This window comes from Gorilla gorilla, chromosome 7 (genome assembly GCF_029281585.2).
Source record: "Gorilla gorilla gorilla isolate KB3781 chromosome 7, NHGRI_mGorGor1-v2.1_pri, whole genome shotgun sequence".
NCBI classification, from domain to species: Eukaryota; Metazoa; Chordata; class Mammalia; order Primates; family Hominidae; genus Gorilla; species Gorilla gorilla.
In genome coordinates, this window is record NC_073231.2 from 86,074,171 (window position 1) to 86,101,692 (window position 27,522).

Genomic DNA, 27,522 nt, shown 5'->3' on the forward strand with positions numbered 1-27,522 from the left:
AGCACAGTGAAGTCAGAGATGGGAGCAGAATCTCTTCCCCTCTACAAAACCTCCTCTGTGCCACTGGCCAGATGCCAGTCCTGCAATGGGCATTCAGTACTCTGGTCTCTAACAGAAAATCTCCATGGTCACTGAAAAATCTCAGTATAAGTATACACCTACTTCTCCTTGGCTCAGATGAGCTGGTTCTCAAATCTATCTCAGTGAATCAAATGAATCAAGCATTATGGCAAACATACTCTCTGGCTTCTCTTGTTTTACACACACACACACCCCAGAAAAACCAAAATTGGTTTAAATGAACATTGCTGAAAATATCACTGAGTTTTAAGCACATAGTCACATTTCTCGATTGTTATTAGTTGTTCAACATAAAAGAAAAAAAAAACCCTGAAGAATAGCAAATTTGACGATTTCAACAAATTTCCCTGCAGAGACTGGCATTTGACATCCTAGACTGTAAGAATCTCTGGTGCAATTTCTACATCCTAAATGGTCACTTACTTCTCCAGAAATTAGGTTGAAAAAAACCACAGACATTAAAGACAACCAAGGAATGAAAGTTGCAAGAAACCACAGACATTATAGACAACCAAGGAATGAAAGTTGCAAGGCTTCATTTTGAGTTTCTTTTTCAAACCTTGAAGTAGTACTCTGATTATGAATACTGTACAATAATTTTAATATAATCATTTGCATTCTGCAAACATTTTAAAGCAATGAGAAAGCAAAAGGCAAATTAAATTTTTACTGTATGCCAATCAATTTGGATAATGCAGAAGCGAAATAATGTCCCAAACACAAACCTTTAATAATTTATAACTTTGATGGTAATAACTAAAAATATGATTACCACTTCAGAAATGTTGAAATTAAGCCAACAATTGACTTTCTTGGCTGTTTTCTTTTCTTGAAAAAAGAAAGAAATAGAGTCAGTCTACAGTTGCATAGAAAGAGGCTTTTATGGTTTTTCTCACATAGATAATGAGAAGTTGAATTTGCTTGAGAGAAAACATTCCAGCTACTTACTGAAAGGAGCAAAATTCAATGTGTGCTTCATACCACAGTAGAATGCTAAGAAGAACTGCCCACAAATCGGGGCATATTCTCTTAACTCGGTAGGAAAAGCTGACTGCTTTCTTGATGACTGCAAGCTGAAGTCAACATATGCACCACCTGGGCAGATCCACTGAATAGCATCAATGCGTAAGTAAAATGTTACTGGGGATCCAACATTACTTTTTTATGTCAGAATGGAAAAAAAAAATAAACCCACTTTGTTTAAAAGCAAGATCTAAATAAGACAGTGCCAAGTAAGTTTCCTCTGTCTCTAAGAATCCTCAAAGAAAATAACCAATTTTTAATTGAAAAGATATTTGCAACAATCTTGGAAACTCTTATCAAAAAATAAGGTCTTGCATACTAGTAGGGAGTGATATTGGGAAGGAGGTGAGGGGGAGGGATACAAATATATCGAAGACATCCATGTCTTCTCAAGCGTATATCTGAAAAAGACAAAATTAAGGTATTTCAGTAATTGAAGTCTGTGATGTATTATATCAGAATTTATAACCACTGCAAGATTTCTAAATCATTATTCTCCTATGATGGGGTCAGCATTTTGAATATTACTCAGGGAAAAGAAGCTATATGTATAAATGAATAAATATGAAAAATACAAATGATAGTCCTGACAAAATTATTTCAGGGTTATAAGATAGCACTGCTCGCTGGCATCTGTTCATCCAGCATCGAGCTGTTAGTGGAAAAGACTGAAAGCAGGTGACAATTTAAGTGCCACATTATGGTTAATTTCATATAAGACGGTGCTGAGCAGAAAAGAAAATCCAAAACAGTAAACTAAAAATAAAGAAAAAAAAAACCACTATTTCCTTTGGTCTATCTGGGCTTTGTGTTTGAAAAATCATCTCCTCCAGGGAGGATTCTTTAAGTATTATTCCACATTTGAAAGGAAAAAAATGTATATGTCTGCATACTATCCTTATGCAGGCTACTTTCAAGCAGACTTGGAGGGAGGGAGCAGCTCAGCTCTGACCCTCTGTCACCCGTGATGGCCTGGGAGCTCAGCTGTGTCTCCTGTGATGCCTGGCTGATTCAGTATTCAGACCAAAAGAGTAGCAGCATTGAATCCAGTCACACGCTGAAGACTTCTGCACAAACGCACTTTTAAAAAATCACACTTCTCCTTGTGTAATCATAAAATTCTCCATGGGCATAATTAACAATGATTTCCACCCAATGTTTCGGTTGTAGGGAGTGCCAGAATGGTTAAGGAAGCATCTCATCATGTAATCTGTCACAAAAATCATAAAACTTTTGAGCCAGAGGCCAATTGTCTTAGTGGCAGAGAGGTTAAATGATGTCGCCAAAGCAACACAGCTAATAAAGAAAGTGGTTTTAGCTTTCAATCTAGAGATTACAATGCACCAACCAAAGAAGCAGCTTCAAAATTGCATTTTCTTTATATTACCTCTTCTGTCATTGACTCTCCGTATATACATAGACATTTACTAACTCTTATTAAACTGATTACACATCCTGTGCATTTTAATATGTGAATAGAGTCTTTTACAATTGAAATCTCTCGGCGGGCGCGGTGGTTCACGCCTGCAATCCCAACACTTTGGGAGTCTGTGGTTGGCGGATCACGAGGTCAGGAGATCGACACCATCCTGGCTAACATGGTGAAAACCCGTCTCTACTAAAAATACAAAAAATTAGCCGGGCGTGGTGGCGGGCACCTGTAGTCCCAGCTACTCGGGAGGCTGAGGCAGGAGAATGGCATGAACCCGGGAGGCGGAGCTTGCAGTGAGTCCAGATCGTGCCACTGCACTCCAGCCTGGGCGACAGAGCGACACTACGTCTCAAAAAAAAAAAAAAAAAAAGAAAAGAAAAGAAAATTGCAATCTCTCATTTCATTCTATCCTTTCAAAGGTTGTCTGCTTAACATTCTATGTATTCCATTAGCGAATTATTATTCACATCTCATGTTACAAGTAAATATATCTTTAAACACAGAGTATTTATTAGATCCACTATCATGCAGTGCCTTGAAATAATCATTTATCAAATGAACACATTTTCCTGAGATATAAGCTTAAAAATTTTAACACTAAAATTTTCTAAAGTTTTCAAATTGTTAAACTTAAAACACAGTTAAGATTTTAAAACCTAACTATAAGCTAGACAGAGTGCTAAGTGCTTAACATGAGTCATATAATTTAATCCTTCTAAAAAATGTGTGCTTTTAGGCATTATCTAAGAGGTTAAAGGACTAATACAATGTCATAAGCTAGTAGACAGAACAGAAATTTAAAGCCAGGCAGTCAACAAGCATCTAGCACATGGCCCAGCCATTCTATTTCTGGTTATTTAGCCAAGAGATTGAAAGTATCACCACACAAAGGTTTGCACATGAAGAATCATAGTTTTATTTGTAATAGTCAGAAAGATGGACTTCTGACTATTCAATGGGAAATGAATAAACATTGTTGCATACGCATACAATATATACTATTCAGCAAGAAAAAGCAACAAACTACTGATACATACACAGCATGGAAGAACCTCAAACAAAGTGAAAAAATTTTGACAAAAAGAAGAGCACCTATATTATTATTCTATTTACATGAATTTCTAGAAAATGCAAACTAATCTATAACAATACAAAGCAGATCAATGATTGTCAGGAAGAAGTAAAGACTAGGGAAGGATGGAACTCAGGGGTTTGAGGAAACTTCTGGGGTGAGGCGTATGTTCATTATCTTAATTATGGTGATAGTTTCACACCTGACAATATCAGTCAAAATTCATCAAACCAGGCAGTTTTAAAAATGTACAGTTTAGGCCAGGTGTGGTGGCTCATGCCTGTAATCCCAGCATTTTGGGAGGCCGAGATGGGTGCATCATCTGAGGTCAGGAGTTCGAGACCATCCTTGCCAACATGGTGAAACCCCGTCTCTACTAAAAATACAAAAAATTAGCCGGGCATGGTGGCAGGTACTTGTAATCCCAGCTACTCTGGAGGATGAGGCAGGAGAATTGCTTGAATCTGGGAGACGGAGGTTGCAGTGAGCCGAGATGGTGCCATTGCACCCCAGCCTGGGCAACAAGAGCAAAACTCCATCTCAAAAAAAAAAAAAGTTTATTGTATGTTAATTATACCAAAAAAAAAAAAAATCTAAGTAGTCTAACTCCAAAATTTATGCCCTTAACCACCAGAGTCTATGGCCTCAGATAAAAGTCCTACTTAGAAAAGAAACTATATTGACTTTAATTCCATCTCACTTATTTTACTCTCCAAGATATAAAGGGCCAATTGATGTTGTTCTAATTGGTGATTTTGTTACCTACTTGCTAGTAAAATCTTTAGGGACAATTTTAGTTTTGATCATTTTGTCCCTACTCAATGTTTTCACTGACGCTACTTCTGCCTTTTCGCAGCTGTCTCTGATCACTGCAGTTAGTTTTTCCTTGTCTAGGTGGGTCTGTTTCTCATCTATTCTTTCAATCTGCTTTCTTCACCGTGTTTCAATCCCTTGGGTTGTGAAGTTATATTAAAATGAGCATACACTGCATATAAAGTTAAAAAACTATCAAAAAGGTTCTGTGTGGAAGGAGGTTTTCTGCCACATTTCCTACAGAGTAAAATGCTCTGTTGGAGTCATTTTTATTGATGTTGATAGTTTATTCACTTAGAGTACTTACAGCTGAATCTGAAGCTCTCCCAAAGTTTCTAAAATTTGAACACTGAGTAATATAGGTAACTTACTATACAAGCTACAATATTAACATCTTAAAATACTGTAGTAAAGTACCCTGTATTCTAAACTTGTAGTAACAGATTTACCCTCAAATCATGATTAAAACAAACACTGGCCTGGTGCAGTGGCTCACGCCTGTAATCCCAGCACTTTGGGAGGCAGAGGCTAGTGGATCACCTGAGGTCAGGAGTTCGAGAGCAGCCTGGCCAACATGGAGAAACCCCACCTCTACTAAAAATACAAAAATTAGCCGGGCGTGGGGGCAAGTGCCTATAATCCTAGCTACTTGGGAGGCTGAGGCAGGAGAATCACTTGAACCCAGGAGGCGGAGGTTGCAGTGAGCCAAGATTGCACCACTGCACTCCAGCCTGGGGTGAAACTCCCTCTCAAAAACAAACACTAATTCTCCAACTTCCGAGAAACCTAAGGATTGTACAATTTGAAGGGGTCACTTTAAGGAAAAGACTAAAAAATAACAAATGCAAAATTAAATCAGGATTTGGAAGGGGCCTATCTAATTAAGGGGTTTAAAGGGCTAAAGCTTATATATAATTTCTTTTCCTTTATTTTTCAGAGACAGGGTCTCACTCTGTCAACCAGGGTGGCATGCAGTGGCATGATCAGAGCTCACTGCAGCCTCCAACTCTTGGACTCAAGCAATCCTCCTGCCTCAACCTGCTGAGTAGCTGAGACACAGCCAGCTAATTTTTAAAAAAAATTTTTGTAGAGATGGGGGTCTTGCTATGTTGCTCAGGCTGGCCTCAGGCAGTCCTCTCACTTCATCCTTCCAAAGTGCTGGGACTGCAGGCATGAACCACCACACCTGGCCTAAAGCTTAAATATCTTTAGCTATGTGCAAAATCCACCTGTGATTTTGGAGCAGCTTATTCATAAGGGCAGAGATCTGAGACATGTTCTTCCCCAAAATTATGTAAGTACTTGATTAGAACTGTATGTTCACCCCACTCAGAAGAGCAATCAAGATTTAGAGTTCCTAGAGGCAGCTATGTTTGCACAGTTAAAGCTGGAGTGGAGATCAAGACTTTATCTTCTTTGTCCCCAGCACTCAGTTTACCATACCTCAAAGTAGGCCTCCATCTTCTCTTTCCAAGCCCATTGAAGTTCATGTAAGAGTGGGGACCGGCACGCATTTAGCACTAATCAGCTGTGGCTCAATTACCAAATTTCTTGGCCCAGAAAGGAAGTGCCTAGAACTTTGCTCTGTCATAAGTGTAACTGGTCTGCCCCTATAAAATTGATAGTTGGTTGCATACAATTAAATTGCTCAGTTACCTATGTTTTATGTTTTAAAAACCACATGAAACTATCATGGTCTGACCATCAGAACTCAACATATTTAACTGTAGCAACTAAAGCAAAAGAGCTCTATAAATCCAACAAGAGTTCACATGAAATCTTTTCATTTTCAACAATATTCACAAGACATTACTGCAGAATAAGGAAAAGATATTTGCTTCTTGTTGTTGTTGCTGCCTCTGCTATTATTGCCACTATCCTCAATGGAGCCTGGAATATTTCTATTTGAGAATATTAGACCAAGAACTTTGAAAGTGAGCTTTTAATAAACCCATTCTGCTACATCACAGTACAATAGTAAAAGCCTCCAAAATATTTGCAGACTGAACACATTGAAAGCTCAACCTATAACAAACATGATTTTTAAAAACCTGCTAGGTATGTATACTCCTAGCATCATGTTAACCCTGATTTTAGCATGTTTATGCCTGAATCAGAAAGTTTATGGTCGTATCCCTCAAGAAAATGCCCTTGCTGAGTCATTCTGACACGTGAAGATGTCAATGTAAGGCATCCTTATATTAGAAGATTCTGACATGTGAAGATTCAATGTAAGGCATCCTTATATTAGAAGATGAGTTTACTACCTTCCAGCAAGAGAAAACAACTGCAAATCAAAATCATAATGATGCCTACCAAATATTGAACATGTGCTATCTGCCTGGAACTATACTTTATATGTATTGTTGCCACCTCTACCAAGATCTGGGCAAAGAAAATGTGTTTTCCCATCTTCAGATGCAGCACAGAGAGAAGCAGAAGCACTTGGCAGATGTCCTATAGTCAGTAGTGACAGAGGCAGGATGCAAGGCTAACTCCAAAGGCCATTCTTATTTTACGCTATCAGGAGGTTTGATGTGATTCTGTTCAATTCTCCTTCAAATCTTCTTCATGAGAACTGGTTCATGATGAAAAAGAAACATTAAAAAGATTTCTGTGTGAGTCAGAGCACCCCCTCCAAGGATGGTCCATATTCAAAGACTAGCAAGACTGACTGCTGACGCAGGCTGAAGTTGTTTTCTCACTGGCTAACCACTAAGCCAGTGGACAAGCAGGGCAAGTGATACAGGCGAGGAGGCTAAGATGACTAGACACAACTCTGGCCTCCTCCTTTGGTTTTCAGAGGGTGCTCTTGAAGCTCCGTGGTTACTGCTGTGTGCAGGGTTTGAGCAATCCACCATATTCAGGGAGCAAAGAAACCTGTATCAAATATTAATTTCACTAAGCCCAGGAGAGAAATGACATCAGTGCTCAGGGGTCTATAACTACGAGAGAAGGTGGCTACCATACTCATGAACTCATGTGTTTTAATTTTTATCGAACCACTGGACTTCAAGCAAGCCCAATGGCCCCCCAATATAACTCTCCTGTTCTTTTAAACTGTTTCGAATAATCTATACAGGGTTGTGAATTAATCTCTCATCTCTCACTCATCTTCCTCTTTTTCCTGTCTCTTAATCTCTCTGCCTTTATTTCTGCTTCTCCAAAATTCCCCTTTGGATAACAATTTTTCAAAAAAAACAAATCAAGACTTAATATGATCTTAGCTTAGCAAACAACAAACCAACCAACCCATCCAAAGCAACCCTGAGCAGCCCCAGGAAGCACTTAAAAGAAAGGAAATGAGGCTGCATCACATTTGTGGTCTCCCTGGGGCCAAATACTTTACAGTGAGATGGTGCACTTCACTTATACAATCATTTTTAAACCCATTTATCACTTTATCCACATTTTGTATAATACAGTGAAAGAATACACTCGAAAGCCAAAGCATCCGAGCATTAAGGAGGCCTGTCATGGTTCATCTCGAGTTAAATTTTATAGGTTTTTTCATTGCAGCCCCCAGCTATGCCACTCTATGGTAATCAAAGTCAGGCTCGTTCATATCATCTTATGTATATTTCAGATTTCCAAACTCAAGGTTAGAAGCCTAAATGTATTTTGTTTTTCAAACATTCTGAAAAATGATAGAGGCCCTGCAAAAACGTATCTAGATTGGATCTAAATGGAATTATACCACGATGGCTGAACTGAAGATCAGCTGGAATAATGCAATAGCTATTTGCCCCATAACTGTAGTGCATCAGCTAGCAGTTTTGAACTATTTTTCTAGTCACCACTTCTGGTTTTATTAGCCAGTGATTAAAAGAGACCTTAGACTTCATTGAACCCTTTCCCCTTTATTTTACAGATGAAGAAAATGGAGTCTGGAAAGGTGATATGAACAAAAGGTAGCAAGAGCTAAAAGAGGCATAAATGTAAGTCAAACCTTTATCTTCCAATTACAAGCCTGTTTCAATAAATACAGTCTTTTTTCCACCTAAGAGGCATTTATTGAACAGTTAATATATGACAAATATTGCATTAGACAAGGAAACTATAATATGTACTAAGGTTAAGGACCTAGAATCTGGAGTCAGAGAAATTAAGAGTGTGAATCCAGCTTTACTACTCAGTATCTCTGTGCCTTTGAACAAATTACTTAGCTGCTGTGAAATATCAGAAAAGTTACTGCCTTTCCAATTATTATTTAGTTTTCTCCTTTGTAAGTGTGAACAATCAGCACACCTACCTCACAGGGTCATTGTGAGGATTAAATAAGGCACTGCCCCTGAAGCACTCAGCAGGGTGCCTGGGATTTATCAGGGGTTCATTCAATGTTAGCTATTATTATTATTACAAGTTGAATAAAGCATTGCCCATACTTGCTCAAGTGCTAGAAGATCCAAGTTCAGAGACAAGCAGAGAAACAACGAATAATAATAGAAGTAGTTCAGTACAATAAAAGCCTCATGTATAGAGGTAAGGGCAAGGAAGGGGGTGAAGCCATAAACTCTGGTTAGGGTGAGGGCCTCCTGGGGCAATTGCACTAGGCCCCAGTTACAGACTTTTTAAAATCTTTTCTTAATTTTTTTAAACTGGTTTAGCTCTATAGCATACCCGATCATGGCCTAACACATGGAAAGGAGTCAGAGGAGGAAATATATAAACAAAATGATGAATGAGACTTTAGCTAGGAACACAAGCTAATTAACAGCACTCGGCATTTTCCTGGTGCTTGTCTATTCTCCAGTCTCATTAGAACCCCAGTCTAATGTGTTGCTTTCAAGATTGATGTCTACTTTTTCTATCCTTTTTTTCCCCATATATATATATATATCAACCCAATAAAAAACAGAAAATTGGGAATATTCTCTACCTACATTAGTTTTGTATGCTGAAAGCTATCTTTTTTTTAAATCAGAAATATGTAATCTTCCTAGAGGACAAAAATAGAGCCGAAACTCTGGAGACGATAGCATGGCAGTAAAAAATAGGACTTGGGAAGTGGACAATTCCAAAATCAAATTTTGGTTGACTTTGAGCATGTTATTTAACCTCTCTGAGCACAATTTCCTGTATAAGAGAGAAGTAATAACATCTATTTTATGAGTGTCAGTGATGATTAGAGGAAGCTAGATATATAAGAGATACAGTGGCTAAAAACATTGTATTAAATTGGAGAAAAACATGACTTTATGAGTGAAGGAACTCTACAAACTCACTCATCAGTATCTCAGAAAATACAACTGTGAGTAGAGATTGATGCAGGAGTGTGTGTTTTAAAGCAGGGAATTGGGGCAAAGAGATGTGAGAAGGAGAAAAAGACACATCACAAGAGTAATGAATATATGTGTGTGACTGGGGAAGAAACAAAAATAGAATACTTCTAAAACGCATCATGAAAGAAACAGTTCACCTCAACGGAAATATGTGGAACGATACTCCTGTGGCCTCCAAGAGTAAATGCAGCTCCTGATACGGACTGACTGCCTTGGAAGAAGCTTACACCTTGGGCCAATCTAACTTTATTAAGTTTATATGTGATGTCTGAGCTGGTGTATTAAAATTTTCTCTCAAATTCAAGCCTTGTCTGCCTTAGAGACTGCTATGTTACCTCAGGAGACCCAATACCAACAAAAGTTTATAAGAAAGGAGATCCACAGACACATGTTTGAAGCACAAGTTGGATAATTATTATAGTGAGAAGACAAAAAGAGTTTTAGCCTATGCTGTGATGGGAACTATTAGTTCATAAAGGAAAAACTGAACCTAAGTCCTTTCCAGGAAGTGAATGTCCAAAGTCTTCTCAAAGCCAGTCTTTAGACTAGAAAACAAAAAAAATACAAATAGAACCAGAAATAATGATTTGACTTTACTTCCCATGGAGGAAAGAAACTGTCACTGGCTTTACAGTCTGTGATTGAAAAGATTTTAGCAATACCAACTGTGAGTTTTTGAAGGGATTATTAAACAGCTCTAATACAGCATTAGGCAAAAAAAAAAGAAAAATTAAAGTAAATCTTTGTTAAAAGCATTTCTAGGGTATCTTTTATTCAAGCTTTTCTTATTTTTTGGAACAAATACACATATACATTATATAAGGGTTGCATCAACTGAGTTTTGGAGGTGGAGGGGTCACCCACATCTTTGCCAGTGTTACTCCAGCCAAAACAAACAAACAAACAAAAAACACATCCTAGCATTCAAATAGTGGAAATGTCCAGAAAACCTTTCCTTACCACAACTTTCCCAATCATATGGGCCAAAAATTAACAAATGAACCCACTGACTGTCATCTATCAAAGATCCTCTTATCCGAATCTTCTGTGACTTATTTCTCTAAGTAGTGTATCTAACAGCTGTCACCTCAAACATCCAAATCTCTGGGTTCACGCTTCTGATAAATGACTCTTGCAACATTGTACTTGTGAAATCAACTGACCAGCTGGGAGCTTAGAACTTTAACTCAGGCTGTCACCTTCAATCCATCATCCTGGATTGGAAGAGAGTCACAGCTCTACAACTGCAGACCATGCCAGGGTCGGAAAGAGCAGTTGCAGTCAATTAAGCAGTTTAGGGATCAACTTTCCAGATTCCCCCCCCACACCCAACAGATAAGTATCTTGTTGAAAGGGGACATTTGTAAAATAAATGCAGAAGAGAGAGGTCAAATATGTCCCTGGCAGAGGAGCCCACCCAGGCACCTCGTGCACTCACAGAAATCTGGGCTCTGGGAAATGATCTTCCTGCCAAATATGGACTATGTGATATCTTCCATAAGTTGAGAATTCTCTTAAACCTTGAAATGTCGGAGTAAATTGACACCAGTGGTATGCACGGGTCATCAGCATGAGATGGATCAGCAAACATGCAATGTGGGAAGCAGGCATGCAGAAAATGCATTCCAGAGCAAATGGCACCTTTATAATCATTTGGAAAGGCCATTTAGTCCATGTAAAAATTAACTGATATAATTTACATAGTTGCAAGCGAGTGAGCTGTACGCTCATCACTGAAATATCCTTTGGGAAACATGTCTTAGAAAATATCATTACAGCTATATGTTGCAGAACTCAGTGGGCATCTAATTTTAACAGGAGATTCCTGCTGTTCATCTTTCCGCCAAGGCACTAAGGCAATGTACCCTCGGTGCTTTGCATTTCGTAGAAATATATATCTGACCATTTCCACTAATTCAGACAAATTTCCCTCCAACAGGTCAATCCAGTGGGGGCAATGTTCACAACAACTCCCCACCACTAAACCTTAAAACAAATTAAATATGATGTTACCTCAGCGATTGACCCTTCTTTCTTTTTGTATCCAATACACGTATGTATTTGCCAGCATCCAGAGGCCCTGAACGCACCAGTGCAGTGCCTCCCCTAGTGGTGATTCCTGCAGGACTTTCCTTTGTATCAGTTTTCTCATGGTGCTGATGCCTTATACGGGCCTTTTTTTTTTTTTTTTCCTTCACTTTTTATTTAGAGAAAGAGTCTTGCTCCGTCACCCAGGTTGGAGTGCATGGCACAATCATAGCTCACTGCAGCCCCTGACTCCTAGGCTCATGTGAGTGAGCTCCTGCCTCAGCTTCCCAAGTAGATGGCACTACAGGCTTGTGCCTCCATGCTTGGCTTTTATTTTTATTTTGGTACAGACCTTGTCTTGCTATGCTGCCCAGGCTAGTCTCTAACTCCTGGCCTCAAGCAGTTTTCCTACCTCAGCCTCCCAAAGTGCTGTGATGACAGGCATGAGCCACTGTGCCCAGCCTATTATTTCTTTTTCACCTGAAAACCTGCTCTTGGGATTCTGGTGAATTCTTGGCTTCTTTACTGCCAGCTGGGCCTTCCCCTTCCTTCCTTTCTAAAATGTGTCTTGGTTTCCAACCACGTGCTTTGACCTATCCCTTCTCTGCCTGTTTTCAATTTCCCTGTGCAGCTTCTGATGCTACTGCACCATGGTGCTCGCTACAGTCTTATTCACAGGATCAGGTAACACTTCCAGGGTTGGAGGGAACTTGAACATCTGCTGCACCTGGCCCTGAACATTCCAGTCAAGGGGACAGCCTGCTTAGGCCTGAATAACTCCATAATGAGAAACTCCCTTCCCCATACAAAAAGCTATTCTATATTAAGAGAATTTGGTAGAAAAGTATTCATTATATGGAGTCTAAATCATCACTGAAGTTTCTACTCACTGGTCCCATTTTTAATCTCTTAGGACAGAACAAAATAAAGAATTTAAAGAATATGGACCTTGAGGACCGAAAGATGCCAGTTAGGATGATGGTAACACCTTGGTATTTGCTGTGTAACCTTGTGCATAATACCCAGCCTCAATCATCCTCATTTTCCCAACTTTATACTGAGGACCATGATAGGATGATGTTTTGGTGACCATTAATTGTGGTATTTTAGTACCTAGCACAACGGACATTAAGTAAATGTTCCATCCTTTTCCATTCCCCCTTCCTCCACCTGAGAACAAGTCTCAGATGTGTGAGGGTTTATCATGCCTTCCTTGAAGTCTTTTGATTTCAAATTCCTTAAAGCAACTGGCAACTCGCCATTAAGCATGTTCTAGTTGATGATATTTTTAACATGGTACCAAGAATAGAACGCATTGCATGTGTGTTCAGGTGAGTGTATAGCAGAACTATCACTTCCTTTGCTACTAAGTACTATAGGTATAATAATGCACTCCAAGTTCCCCTCTTTGACTCACACTGCCAACAGCTGATCATTAACACAGCCTCCTGCCAAACCCTCCTTTTACCTCCACCTCACTGCCATGTCATTCTTAGGTTTTTCAATCTTACTTTTCTGCCTGCCTTGTCTATGCACTGAGATCTATCTTCCTTTGTTACAAAACCATTGATGAGCTTAAGTTTTCACTGGTGGTCTTGAGATTTTCAACCTAGAAGCACTTAAGCATTATCAAGTTAAGTCTTTTTAAAAATAATTACTAGCATGTTTTATTCATCCCTAATGCCTAGTGTCTTATGTGCTTTAAAAATCACGTTTAAAAGTCAGCTGGTTAACCATTAACCCCAAAGCCCCAAATTCTTTATTGATAGATGTAGAATTCTTTGTCATTTCCCTCTGAATTCTGCTTATCTGCTCAGCCCTGATTCCAAGGGTCTCCCATTTCTGAGGCCATTTCCAATTTCAGTTTTTTGTTGGCTGAGAGCAACCCATTTTATTTGGGACTTTCAGTCTTTACAAGGTTGCTTCTACTTTGAGAAATATGACTATCCCAGATTCTGTTGTGCTGAGTGATATCATTCAGCACCATTCCTGGCACACACCAATGTTGCCAGTCTCTCCTCACGCCTTTTTCCATGTCAATGCCAGAAAAAGGGGGCCAAGAATAGACCTTAGAGAAATAAGCCTGCCTCACAAAATCCTGTCCTAGGACAGGTGCAGGCTGCCTTTTTCAGCACAGAGAACTAATTAGCATTCATTTTCTGTAACAAGCAAGTTACTAATTTGATCAAAAAATCCAAGTAAATTTGCAGCTTCTCTTCATCATATAATATTCATTTTTATTTAGCAACATGGTCATCTCATGCTGAATATTAGTTTTGAGATTTTACTTGACTATATGTCTTTTATTCAGGAACCGCAAACACCAAGTTTAATCATTAAGATGGAATTAACAAATGGCTGCAGTTACCTATGAGAAATGCACATAAGAGTTGTTCAATAAAACAATAACAAATGTAAAATCTACATTTGCACCACATTTTACAATTTATGAAATGCTTTTAATACCTACAATACCTATTTTAAATACTCAAAAACAGCACAAAAACAAAAGATGGAAATGACATAATGAACAACAAACCAGAAAGAAAGTGGGAAAGGATTTTTATTACTTCTCCTTTTGTCTCCAAATGTCTTGCATGATACTTGGCACATAGGAAGCAGTCAATAAATGCCCACTTAATAAATTATGAATAGATAATGGGATGACTCATCAATGACTCATCACTTTTTTTTTTTTTTTTTTTTTTTTTTTTTTTTTTTTTTTGGAGATAGGGTCTTGCTCTGTTGCCTAGGCTGGAGTACGGTGGTGTGATCATCACTCACTGCAGCCTTAACCTCCTGGGCTCCAGTGATACTCCTGCATCACCTCTATAGTACGTATTGGGACTTATAGGTGGATGCCACCACGCCTGGCTAATTTTTAACTTTTTGGTATAGATGGGGTCTCACTGTGTTTTCCAGGCTGGTCTCAAACTCCTGGGCACAAACCATCTTCCTGCCTTGGCTTCCCAAAGTGCTGGGATTACAGGAATGAGCCAACATACCCAGTCAAACATCCTTCTTATGTTTGTCCTGAAGCTATATACATAGGACACGCTCTTAAGAGCACTGACCAGGGATTTTCCTAACGAAAATGAATAACCAACCTGCAAGCCCAACAAGAACAATGACTTTGCTACTAATTATAATAGTTTAATCACTCCATAGATTATGGAGTAATGCTGCCTGGGTGCAGATTCAGCTCCACCACTTAGTAGCACCTTGAGCAATTAACTTTCTGTGCTTTACTTTATCGCTAAAATGGAGACAAGAAGACTGCCTGCCCCATATGGTTGTTTTAAGGAAAACTGGATTGAAGTATGTAAAAATATTAATCCACACACTATAAATGACATATGTATTTGGAATTAGGAGTAGCAATATTTCTATTGCCTATCACAATGCTTGGTGCAAATAGCAGCTACTTGAAAGAAATGTATATTTTTCATAGTTTATATTCTCTAGAATTACTTCAAAATGGTGAAGGGCAGACTAAAGGGGGGTGGGGCAGCCAGGCAGTTAGCAACTCATTAAAAATGGTACGTTGCATTTCCTTAGAAGCCAAGTGACTCAGAGTAAAGGTTATGTCAATTAGACTCCACAAAAACATCTAAAACATAAAGACACCAATTAGGTAGCCACTCCTTTTTAGAGAACACATTTTCTCCAAAAGCTTAATCCTGATTACTTTTATATGGTCCCAGGTATCACAATGGCTGAATAAAGGCCTTTTTCGAGTTCCAATCATGTGGAAAAAAAAGAAAAAAAAAAATAGGAAAAAAACAGTAAAACATAAAGGCTTTTTTTCTCATGTCAGAGATGCAATAAATCAATATTTATCTTTTCTGGTAGGTGTACTAGTTTACCTTTTTACCTAAATATTGCCTGACTCCATTCTGATATATGTGAAGGTCATATTAATCCTACTGCTAAGACTGGATTGCAGAGGCAGAAATGCCTGGGCTAAAATAAAGAAGCCTGTAAGATATATTATCAAGAAATATAGTGTGCAAATGGAAGGGCTTGCTGCTCTAACTAGATATTATGTGGCAAAAAAGTACTGTATGATTTGTCTCTTTAAACCTGTCAATCCAACCTCTTCGGAGAGTAGTAAACTCATCAAATCATTATAATGATTTAGAAAGATCATTTAAGAAATCGTACATACTGAGCCAAAACCTTGTGCCATGATTAGGAAAAATTAGAAGCATTAAGTTACCTATAAATAGGAAATCAACATATTAACCTTTACTTTCTTTAAAGAGGCAGACACAACATGCATTGCAAATGAGGAAATTTCACACACATATCTTCTATTCACATCATTATTAAATCCTCTTGAGAAGACAGGGTCAGAGCAGGGCTGAAAGCACACTGCTTCATTCAGTCCCCTGGGGGAAGCAAAAAACGTATTACGTGAAAACAACAGATTGACACAGGGAACATGAGACCATAGGTAGAAGAGATGGACTCAAAGCACATGCTAATCCCAACGAAGCTAAAAAGGTGAATTTGTAAAATGAAGACTTACAAGTGTTTTGTGTTTTTCAACTTAGAAGATACTCTAGTAAACACTACTTTCAAAAGGGAACCAAAAAGAAAAAAAAAGGGGGGGGGGGAGAAAAAACATTATTTTCAATTATTTATAGAAGGAAGGAATAAGAACCATGAAATGTTTGGAATTGAGAATGCCTGAGAGATGCAGGCAATAAATATGTGCACCTTTGAAAAGAGAAATCCATGACCAAGGAAATAAATATCCCTTTCAATAAGACTACCTCTTAACACTAGAATCTGCTTACATAACGATAATGTGGACTTCTTTCACAACACTCATAACACTTTTCCTTCTAATGACCAACTCTTGATTATGTAGGCAATAATAAAAGCGAACATCTACTATGTTCAAGTCACTGGGCTGAGCATTTTACATACAAATTCATAAAACGCATTTCTCACAACAAACCATGAAATGGGTACTGTGGGTTTTAGTTTCTGCCTACAAAATAGGAACGAGGATATCCACTTAACAGTTCAAAAGACCTTAAAATCTGCACCACATGGTTTGTTAATTAGCATAGGGGAAGGTGAAGTAAGAAGTGATGGAGACAGAGAAAGAAAGTCAGGGGCCACCTAATACCTCACAGGCAGTGCTTGCAACATGAAACCGTAGTGATCCAGGAACCTCCAACTTCAAGGAAGACTGACCCCTAATCTGCCTATATAGTTTGTTTGTCCTGTTTTCAGCATGTCATTGTATCTTCTCCAGTTATCTGCCATGCCCATTGCTGGTTGCACTCAAGAGGACGGTATTTGTCCATTCTCACCTGCTATAAAGAAATGCCCATGACTGGGTGATTTAGAAAGGAAAGAGGTTTAATGGACTCACAGTTCCACATGGCTGGGGAAGGCCTCATGAAAGTTACAATCGGTGTGGAAGGCAAAGGGGAAGCAAGACACCTCCTCCACAAGGCAGCAGAAGGAATAAACACAGGAGGAACTACTAAACATTTATAAAACCATCAGATCTCGTGAGACTCACTCACTACCACGAGAACAGCAGTGGGGAAACCAGCCTCCATGATTCAATTACCTCCACCTGGTCTCTCCCTTGATACATGGGTATTATGGGGATTACAATTCAAGGTAAGATTTTTGGTGGGGACATAGCCAAACAATATCAAGGACAGAATCAGGTCCTAAATGAGCTTACAGAACAAGCTGTATGATAGTTTTTGTCTGTTTGCTGACAAATGTGTGTGTGTAAAACCTACTATCATTATAACCTGTGACCAAAAAGCAAATTGTGGTCCAAGGGTTATAAAGTCCTATGAACCTAGAACAATAAAGCTGATGCAAAATTAATATAGAGAGGTTATTGGAGCCAAGGTTGAGGACTGCTACAAGAACACACTTCTAAGCTGCCTTACGGAATGCTCCAGAGAACAAAGGAGATACCAAAGTTTTTGAAGAAAAAAAGGACAAATCGGGAGAGAAAGTGATTACAAAACTTGTTCATCAAGAATTCTCATTGGTTTACAGAAATACCATTGGTTAGTCACTGGCTATACATTTGTAAGTCAAAAATAAAATTCCAAGCCCCCCAATCAACTGAATGGACCCTTCCCCTCAGCCAAGGGCATTCCAAAGTTAACAGGAAAACCTAATTCAGGCCATGATTGGAAGTGGGTGTCAGACATGCCTCATTATACCCTCCTCCCTTTGGCTGTCCAGGCACAGCTGACCAGCATTAATAATAAAACACAGATCTTAAGGCTGACAAAACAGAGTCTTTGTAGCAATAAGGCACCAAATTCCAGCCTGACACTAGTACAGCATCACATAACAGCAGGCCCTGAAGGAAATGAAAGTATTTTAGCCCAAAATATATTTCTTTGACATATTTTGAAATGGCCATGCAAACCTGTTTCTTGTGGAGAAAATCCACATTCTATAGAGATCCTCTTCCTTTCCCAGGTCTTTTCCCTGATCCAGGAGAAAATTAACTAAGAGTGTGGCATCTTTTTATGTCTGATAAGAGCTTGGAAGCCTCTGGAGGCTCCTCGGAAGAACCTGAAGCCTTCATCTGCATGATTAAAACCTTGATCTCCACAACTCCATATCTTAACCCAGACACTCCCTTCTACTGATTCCGAGTCTTTAGATAATAACTTAACTCTTTCAACCAAATGCCCATCCAAAAATCTTTGAACCACCTATAACCTGGAACTGCCCCCCACCCCCACTTCGAATTGTCCTGCCTTTCAGGACCAAACCAATACACATCTTACATATACTGATTGATGTCCTATGTCTCCCTAAAGTGTGTAAAACAAAGCTCTACCCCAACCACCTTGGGCACATGTTCTCAGGATCTCTTGGGGCTGTTTCATGGGCCACCGGTCACTCATATTTGTCTTAGAATAAATCTTTTTAAATATTTTACAGAATTTGACTCTTTTTGTCAACACATTGCTGCTACTTAGGGTCAGTTAGTCTAGAGACTACATGGCAAGAGGCTTCAAGAGGTGATTCTTTGGCTCAAGGGGGAGTGAAACATGACTGTTACAGTTTAAATGTCTCTCTGGGCCTGATAATAATTTAAAGGGGCTCACATTCTCAAATAAAAGCTTGCTTTTTTTTTTTTCTCCATTTCTACCTCCCTGTGGTCCCTGAATACTACTGATAGTTCCCAAAAGAACGTGACAACTCTGGAGGACCATACTGTATTTGATTACTTTTCAAAGTTTCAACCACATCAGAAGCTAATGGCCAAAAAACAGTCTTATTCCTTTCTGGATTCCTCAATATGTAAGCTGAAATCAATTTATCTCAGTCTAGTGATTCTCTTTGCTAACCACCAATTTAAAAGAGAGAAAGGCAGAAGTTCATGGAAAGTAAGTGATGGAGGAGAAGTTCTAACTGAAACACACATCCAGGGAGACAAGAACGTATTATATCATAGGAAAGAGACCATCTTATTAAGGAATACAAATTAATCTGACCTTTACCCAAATGCACATCAGATCAAGGATTCAGACAGCCTTCTGCACAGCCCTTAAAGAATCTTGGCTGTTCTTCATGCAACAGTAAAAGCAAAATGTGGTCTATTTCTAACAAGTAGAGGCATACATTTAAAATGCGGTCTGAAAACTGTAGCAAACCAATAGTGTGGAGCCTATGAGGGGCAGAAGGAAGATAGGCTCAGGTTTCTGTAAATGAGATTAAGTTTGCCTGAAGGGTATATTTTACTAGGAAATTAGAATGTAGTTTTATAACTCATACAAAGGGGGAAAATCCAGACTTCATTGCCATACTTACATAGCTGAGTTCAAAGATGCCTTGTCAGCTCCATGCACTTCACACAGACAACATATGGGTATGAATGCTACTGCGCGGGAATCATGGAATCCCTTCTTTTTTCTAAAGACTGAGGGAAGAAGAGATAACTGTTTGTGGAACATGGGTGAGGTCTTTCTCTAAGATTTTATGCATTCAGACAGATTTTCTGTTATTTGAAACTCCTAAGTTAGTATTAATTTTTGTGTATTTTTAGGATATACACTTAAAGACACTCGTAATGGATAGGTTACAGCTAATTCTAGAAACCACGTATTTTTTGCTTCATTATCAAAGGTCTCTGGTCAAAATCTGTATTCTTACTGAGCATATGCCATATGCTCAGTGAAATACAGCCTTAGTTGTGTTCAGGCTGTTTTAACTGTGCTTAGGATAATAAAGAAAGTGTAATATAATGGGAAGTTACTTTATCCATCTTTAAATGTCATCTATCTATAGTTCTCAGCAGAAAAGACATGATTATTAAAGACCTATTATGTGATAGTCACATTGACAATAAATAGTTAATAAATAGATAGAACTGCTTTTATTCCTAAAACAACCCTAAAAAATATGTATCATTAAAATGTTATGGATGATAAAACAGAATCAGATGCAAAGATATCTGCCCCAGGTCACATAGTTAGTAAAAAGTGAGGCCTGCTTCAAACCAAGCTGTGTCTGACTTCCAAGATGATCCTCATTGTATGTGTCTTAGGAATTCATGTATTTATCATGTGCTCACTTTTTTTTTTTTGCTGCTTACAAGAGACATAATCTGTCAGCTTCATTATTATTAATGGTGGGTGAATGAGAACTAGTATTGCGGAGTTTAACAGAGCACCAGGAAGACAACTGCCCTTATATATCGGTCCATCTAAATTCCTGACGAAGTATAATATTTTTTACATTTATGTAGAATTTGAAGTCCAACCTAGGGAGAGTTGGAGGCAGCGCATGAAAATGACAGGGAAGTGATACAGTATCTTCCAAGAACTGGGAAATAAAGGCAATCAGGTTGCCTGCTGAGAGTTAAATAGTAAAAACATGTAAAGTCCCCTTTCAGAGACAGAGTATCTCTTATGCAATAAGACTTGAAAAAGAATTAACACATGGGGTGGGAGTGAATTATCCATCAGAAGAAAGGACAGTCAGAACTAAAGAAAAGATAGTCACTAGAACAAGGGTTGGCAGTGCCTGTCCTCATACCGACAAAAAGACACAACCAAGAACTAAGTTGTCTTGTCTAAGTAGAAGGCAACTAAGTTGTCTTGTCTAAGTAGAAGGCAACTAAGTTGTCTTGTCTAAGCACAAGGTAGTCCTACAGTGAAAATGGCTTAAAAGGCAATATTAGCCTGGAATATGATAATTATATAATTATATAATGTTAATTATATACACATATAATTTACGTCACATAAAATATGTGACAATTCTCAATACCTACCCTTAGTCTTACTCTGAGTTCGCTAAACAATCTGGCTTCCCAGGTCCATGGAGGCAAGAGAGAGTGTACACCACAGATCGATAGGAATGTCTACTTTGACTGATTATCACATGTCTCATTGTAAAATTGATGGGCATTCTGCTTTCTGTTAGTCTCTTTCAAGTTTAGTTAATGTGATTCACCATCCTTAGTTGAGCACATCCTGATAAACTGTTATAATTAAATTTGGGGGCTGGTCAGCTAAAAATTATACCTTTGACAATAACAAACTTACTAAGATGTTTTCGTAATAGCCGCTGTGGCCAGTGAAGTCAGCCAGTTATAAGCTGGTGACCAGATGACCCAAACTACTTTCTTTCAAACATTTACAGAACCAATTTAACTCTTTGAGAAGAGGTGTTATCTATCAGCAGACAGACAGACTTCTTTATTTTAGCAGGAACAGGTGTACCAATCTATTTATTACATATAATATTTGGAAAAAATTAATCACAATGGTTATGGGACATTGAAATAGAAAATGTCGATGGAAGATTCACTGGACAGGAACTAGAAAGTTATTTCTAAACTTCGCAGCTAATTAGCTATGGGACCTTGGAAAAATCATTTAACTGTTTTGATCCTCAATATCTTTATCTATCAAGTGGAGAAATTGAAATATCTGCTGTCTACGTTTCTTCCAGAATGCTAGCATTCGCTCATTTTAAGTTGAGATGTTAGCTTATCTTCTAAAAGTCAGAACATTTATTTTGTGCTGAAATGACTTCATTTCTTTCAAATATTGGCTTGCTACTGTCATGGTTGCTCTCGACGATTAAATAAATGTCCTCTAGTGGTCCCTAATATTGCTAACCCATCGGACAGCATATTTCCTGAAAATGCAAAGTAATATAAGCAATGAAGAAAACTGAACTCCACAGTCTCTAAATTATCTGTGACTTTAATTACTCATCACAGAGAAATGCAGTCTCAATAAAAATTTAGGCTAAATAATTATACTCCCGATTAAATCTGTAATCATTTTCATTCAGGCTCACGTGAAACATCCCAAAAATCAAAAGGCCAGGAATTGCTAAGTCAAGTAAGATAACAAAATCCCCCTTCCATTTCCGAATAGTTAGGCCAATGTATGTGATTTTTCTAAGATGCTGCGTAAGTCAGTCTTCTATAAAAATATGTGTTCACACCTTGCAAGTTAGTTTGGCAGATGGACAATCACAAAGGAGTTTTGTGTTCACTGAATAAATACCATCTATACATTTAGCTCATAGAGACAGAATGAGGATTAGCATCTTTACAGGATCAATTAGCAAATATATTCATTAAGCCCCTTTCTCATCTCCATTGTCAACTCCAATCATTTATTTATACCAACTAAAATCTTCTCCCTTCATTATTCATTATTGACTAACAAGTAATGAGGTGATTGTGCTTTCCTAAATGTGTTATTTATATATCCACACTATTTTAATTTTTCCAAGCAACTCACACCCAGTCAATACTGTCACATTAATACGAATGCTTTTCCACGTATTTCCTTAATTTAAATAAAACAATACAGCTATTCAACTGCCACTACCTTAGATCAGGCTTCCTTCAATATACTATTCGATTAATGTACTGCCTAGTGGGTTGGTCAGCCTATTTCCAATCGTGCCTCCCTATAATACATTCTCCATCATGTAGCTCGACCGATCTTTTTAAGCTATAAAGCTGATCATGTCAGCCTTCTGATAATCATTTTTCAATGGCTCTCCAATGCCCTCAGGATAAAATCCCAACTTCTTACAATAGCATACGAAGTTCTTCATGGTCTGTATCTATTTGACCTCTCCCATAAAAAGCCCACAGAGCACAATGGCTAAGAATCTGCCTCTAGAGTCACATTGCCTGGTTGCAAAATGCTAGTCCTGCCACTTACTGGCTATGTGACTTTGAACAAGTTCACAAATCTCTCCGTGCATCTGTGGTAACTGGGGTTGACAACAATAACATGTGCCTCATTGAGATGTTTTAAGTTGCAATAAACTACAAAATTGGCCGCACATGCTTTCGCTCCCCTTAAAATGGAAGTCATTTCTCACATACTTCAATCTGGGTTAACTAAATGACTTGATCTGGCTAAAGAGGAGTTAGCAGAGACTTGGAATGTGATTGAGAACTGAGATGTGTCCTCTTGCTGATTTTAGAGCCCCTGGCTGTCATGTGAACCAGCGTGGGCTTCTTCACTCAATGACCAGAGACACGTGGCCCAGTCATCTCCACTGCCCCAGCCATCTCCACTGCCCCAGCCAAAAGAAAAACAATTACCGAACATGTGAATGAGGCCATCCCAGATGAACAGCTGAGCGCAGATGAATGAGCAAATCCAGCCAAGACGACCCAAGCCTGCCCCATAGGGGAAGAATCACCCTGCAGATTCCTAGACTCAAGAGCAATAGTAAATGATTGTCTTAAGTTACTAAGTTATGGGGTTGGATTTTTTTTTATGCAGAGAAAGCCAACAGACATAATACAATTGAATGAGTTAATATATGTAAATCATTTTTAAGAGTACGAGGCATATATATGAATATAAGCTGTTATAATTATAACTCAGTTGCCTCTGAAACATGCTGTTCTTACTGAGACCACTGGTACTTATAATCCTAGAACCTAGTATGTGCTGACATCTCCAGGCCTTTCTAAAGTTTACCAACCTGGAATATTGCTGTCCTTACTCTCACCTACCTGATAAACTCCTAATTCTCTTAGCTTAACTATACCTTCTTTTGTGGATCATTTCCTTACAGCATTACGTGGTGTTTAATATCCCTTCTGTGAATTCTCAAGAATTCCATGCTTACCCCACTGTAGTGTTTCCATATTGTACTGTTATTATCTATAGATTTGCCACCTACACCATTTTACAAGCTCCTGAGGGTTAGAAGCTATGTCACTATTGGGTATTAGAAGCTGTTTTATTTTCAGCAACTCTTTATTACAGTGCTGTAGTCAACCCCATAGAACCAACAAGAGTTAACTCTCCAAAACAAAGTTATTTATGTCTGAAGGTACAAAATGTCTTTAAATAAACTTCTGTTATGCCAAGACTACTTCACTATTGTAAGATTTTTTAAATAAATTAGATGATTTTTACATATATTCCTATTACATTTTACTTCAGTTGTTTCAACCACTATTCCTACTAATTGCTTTTCTTTTTAAAATAGAGCTGTTGTCAACATTAGCTTTCTCTCTAAAATGTGTCTCTTACATGATATGTATGTTTTCTAGGTCTTCATGCAGAAACCAACAATACAAAAATTGAATGGAAGTAGGCAAAATAATTACACTTTCATAGGGTATGAAAGACCCCCTATACTTGAGAATACAGTATTTTTTGTGGTCTACCCAAGAAACAGTAACTCCACTTGATCAAACTCATGTTCGTTTCGATCGAAATACGTAAGGAAAGAACCCATATACTCAGATAAAGCATCTCTTATACCAACAATCCAGTAACACTTTCCAAAAATAAGAATAGGCAGTTTGGAATCGCTTGCTTTTAATTAACACATTAAGATGGTTAGTGACCACTGCATTTTTTTCTGAGTGCTCAAAAGCCATCTGTTTAGTAACTAGAATTTTTTGAAAGAGAAATTGTAACAATCTATTATTTTCAGAATCCAAAAGTTCCATCAATTTAGAAAATTAGAACAACATTTCCATTCTCCTGACACCTTTCTTGCGCTCAATGAAGCATAAAAAAATTTAACAGCACTTAACTTCAACACATCGATTCATCTTAACAAAAGTTAAAATAATAACAACGGGCTACATTTATGGAGCACTTACCATGTGTCACACACTGCTCTAAGCTTATTAGGTAAATAAACTCATTCAATCTTTGAAATAATCCTATGAGGGTTGTACTGTTATTATGTCCATGTAACAAATGATGAAGCTGCGGTACGGTATTAAAGGGCTGTAACTTACCAACACCACATAGCTCCCACGTGGCAGAACCAGGATTTGCACCTGGGCAGCCCTATTCTGGATCCATCCTTTTAACTACTCAGGAGCAACAAAAAGAGACAACTGAAATACTGCTTTGATAACTAGTGTAATCAATCAGGTCTCCCACATGCATTATCCCATTTAGAAGAAATGTCAGTGGATGACCATCAAGAGCCTGCCTATCTCTGGCTTGAAAGGTTGTTGGTTGTTCTTTTTGCAAGTAATTGCAAACTTCCATATGGAATGGGATAATTATAGTCATTTTCTCTCACCTGGGACATGGTTCTATTCCATTTCATGGAAGAGAAAACTTGATGAGTAGTCTACAATATGCTCAAATGCTTTCTGTAGCACAGTTTGACCATCAAATACAGTATCAGAGGAACAAAGCATCATGATATTAAAGGACATTATTACACACTCCACCAAATGACTAAAGAAAAGTTTTCCATGAACTATCTCCTTGAAGATAAATATTTGGATAGATGCATCATATTTACAATTTATGTAAGCTTGCACTCCTTGTATTTTAAGAAAAGCACAGTTCACCTTAATGACCTATCATGTGTAAACTCTAATAAAATAAATATGGCTAATATCTACTCCAGTGGTGACTTGTACTTCCTGTAAGTAAAAAATTTCCTTAATTTGAACGGATTGGTCTTTTCAAACAACTTGTTGAGTTATTTTAATGTGGTTACTCAGCTGTCTGACAGAACTATCTCACCATCTGATACAAAACGGTCATGTGAGTGCATCCTAATGCAGCTAATTCTCCGCTGGTAGTGGAGGAAGTTGGCAAGGACAGATTAATTTGACAATTTAGATTATAAAGCAAAAGATTAAATAAATGTTACACAACAGTGACTATTTAGTGAGAGTTTATATTACGGAATACTATCCTACATTGAAACATGAAGTTCTGAAACAGAGGAGAAAATTCAACATAAATTCAACACTTCCTTTGATTTCAGTGCATCTGTGCTATGATCTGACGGCCCTTATAAGACAGCTGGTGTCACTGGGGTTCCTAAATATTCTGAGATGCTAATCAGTTGTTACGAAGCCTATTGAATATGTCAAAATTCATTTTAAAATTTTACCTTGTGTGACAAGCCCATCCTTACTGCCTTCAAAAGATCCTTGTATCCAATTTCCACACCTAATAACTCTTAGTCACATAGACAGATGAAGCTAAACTACCTTGCATTCTTCTCCAACTTGAAATGTGGTATGAACATACAAGAAGACACTTACTGATACACAGAGCATTAAACTTTAAAGTCATCAAGGAGAAGCAATGCTGTTTTATCTTGGCAGAGAATGTATCCTGGACATATATTTAAATGTTTGACTTGCCTACAGTAGTAATTTCTGACATTTTCAAATGGTAGTGAATGCTACTGGCAGTAAAAAGCACAATTACATATTTGACAATTATGTCATCCTGGTTAGACATTTTGGATATTATTGTAAGCTATGTCGGATCTTGCCACAAGATGTGTTTTCAGAAGCCGGGTGATGACAAGGAGGCGTCACAATGATTTATGGTGCTGTGACAGCATTCAATTAATTGTTCTTAGCTGATTTTAATTAATTGAAAAACAATGTTAGTTTGGGAAACATGACTTTACCTCCGAGGATGAAATACTGATTGAATGGAGTACAGCACTTGCATAAAAGCCCTGATTTCAAATGAATGAGGGAATTTTTAAAAACAGTGGGAGGTGTTCTTTTTTTTTCCTGTTATTCTAGGAAACAGATGGAAATATATTATGCCAATATGGAGTCCAGGAACGTTGATACAAGGATTGTAAATACCACAGGTTAAAACACATCCCAGTAATTCTCATGGAGGTCCTAATACAAGGTTATCTTCCTTGTACTTTTAAAATAACTTTGATCTGTTCTCTTTGTCTCTAGGGTCTTCCTTCTCTATTCCTTCTTCATCCGACTCATCAAACTACTTCCCTTGCAAGTTGCTGCTGAGGATGTGATTTAATGCATTTTAAAGTCTGCACAGTTTAATTCATTTTAACATCATCAGACCATAGCTCATGCACCATGCCCAGCATATGTATTTTCTGAGTACTTGCCAAATGAAACAAATGATCTCCACCCTGACATATACTGGGTGTTTGCTTCATAGCAAGCTCTTTACATATATTATCTCATTTAGCCCTCACAAAAGACCTAAGAAGATGAGGTTATTATTGTCCCTATTTTAGAGATAAGCAAAAAAAAATTTTCTGAGGTTAATTTGCTTACCCAGCCAAGATCGTACAAAACCCAGGCCTGTCCAGCATCTGAGCCTGAACTTTTGACTACTACTTCACAATGGGCAATCCAGAGATCACATCGCTCCTCTGAAGAAAAACATCTTCCATGGTCCAGACTCTTTGGCACAGTGTCCAGGGCGTTTCTAAATATTCTCTGAAACAATCTTTTCAGCTTCTTAACCCACCATTTCCCTGCACACATTCCCACTTCCACTGCTTGTTTTGTA

General features: G+C 38.1%; 1 protein-coding gene and 1 long non-coding RNA gene across 8 annotated transcripts in view; one reads left to right on the forward strand and one right to left on the reverse strand.

Annotated features, from left to right (window-relative positions):
• UNC5D (unc-5 netrin receptor D) overlaps positions 1-27,522 on the reverse strand; it is a 550,673-nt gene that overhangs the window by 448,284 nt on the left and 74,867 nt on the right. The window lies entirely within an intron of this gene.
• Positions 1,122-24,244, forward strand: LOC129524294 (uncharacterized). Its single transcript, XR_008668064.1, has 3 exons — positions 1,122-1,206; positions 8,293-8,359; positions 23,207-24,244. It is a non-coding gene; the product is annotated as an uncharacterized lncRNA (long non-coding RNA).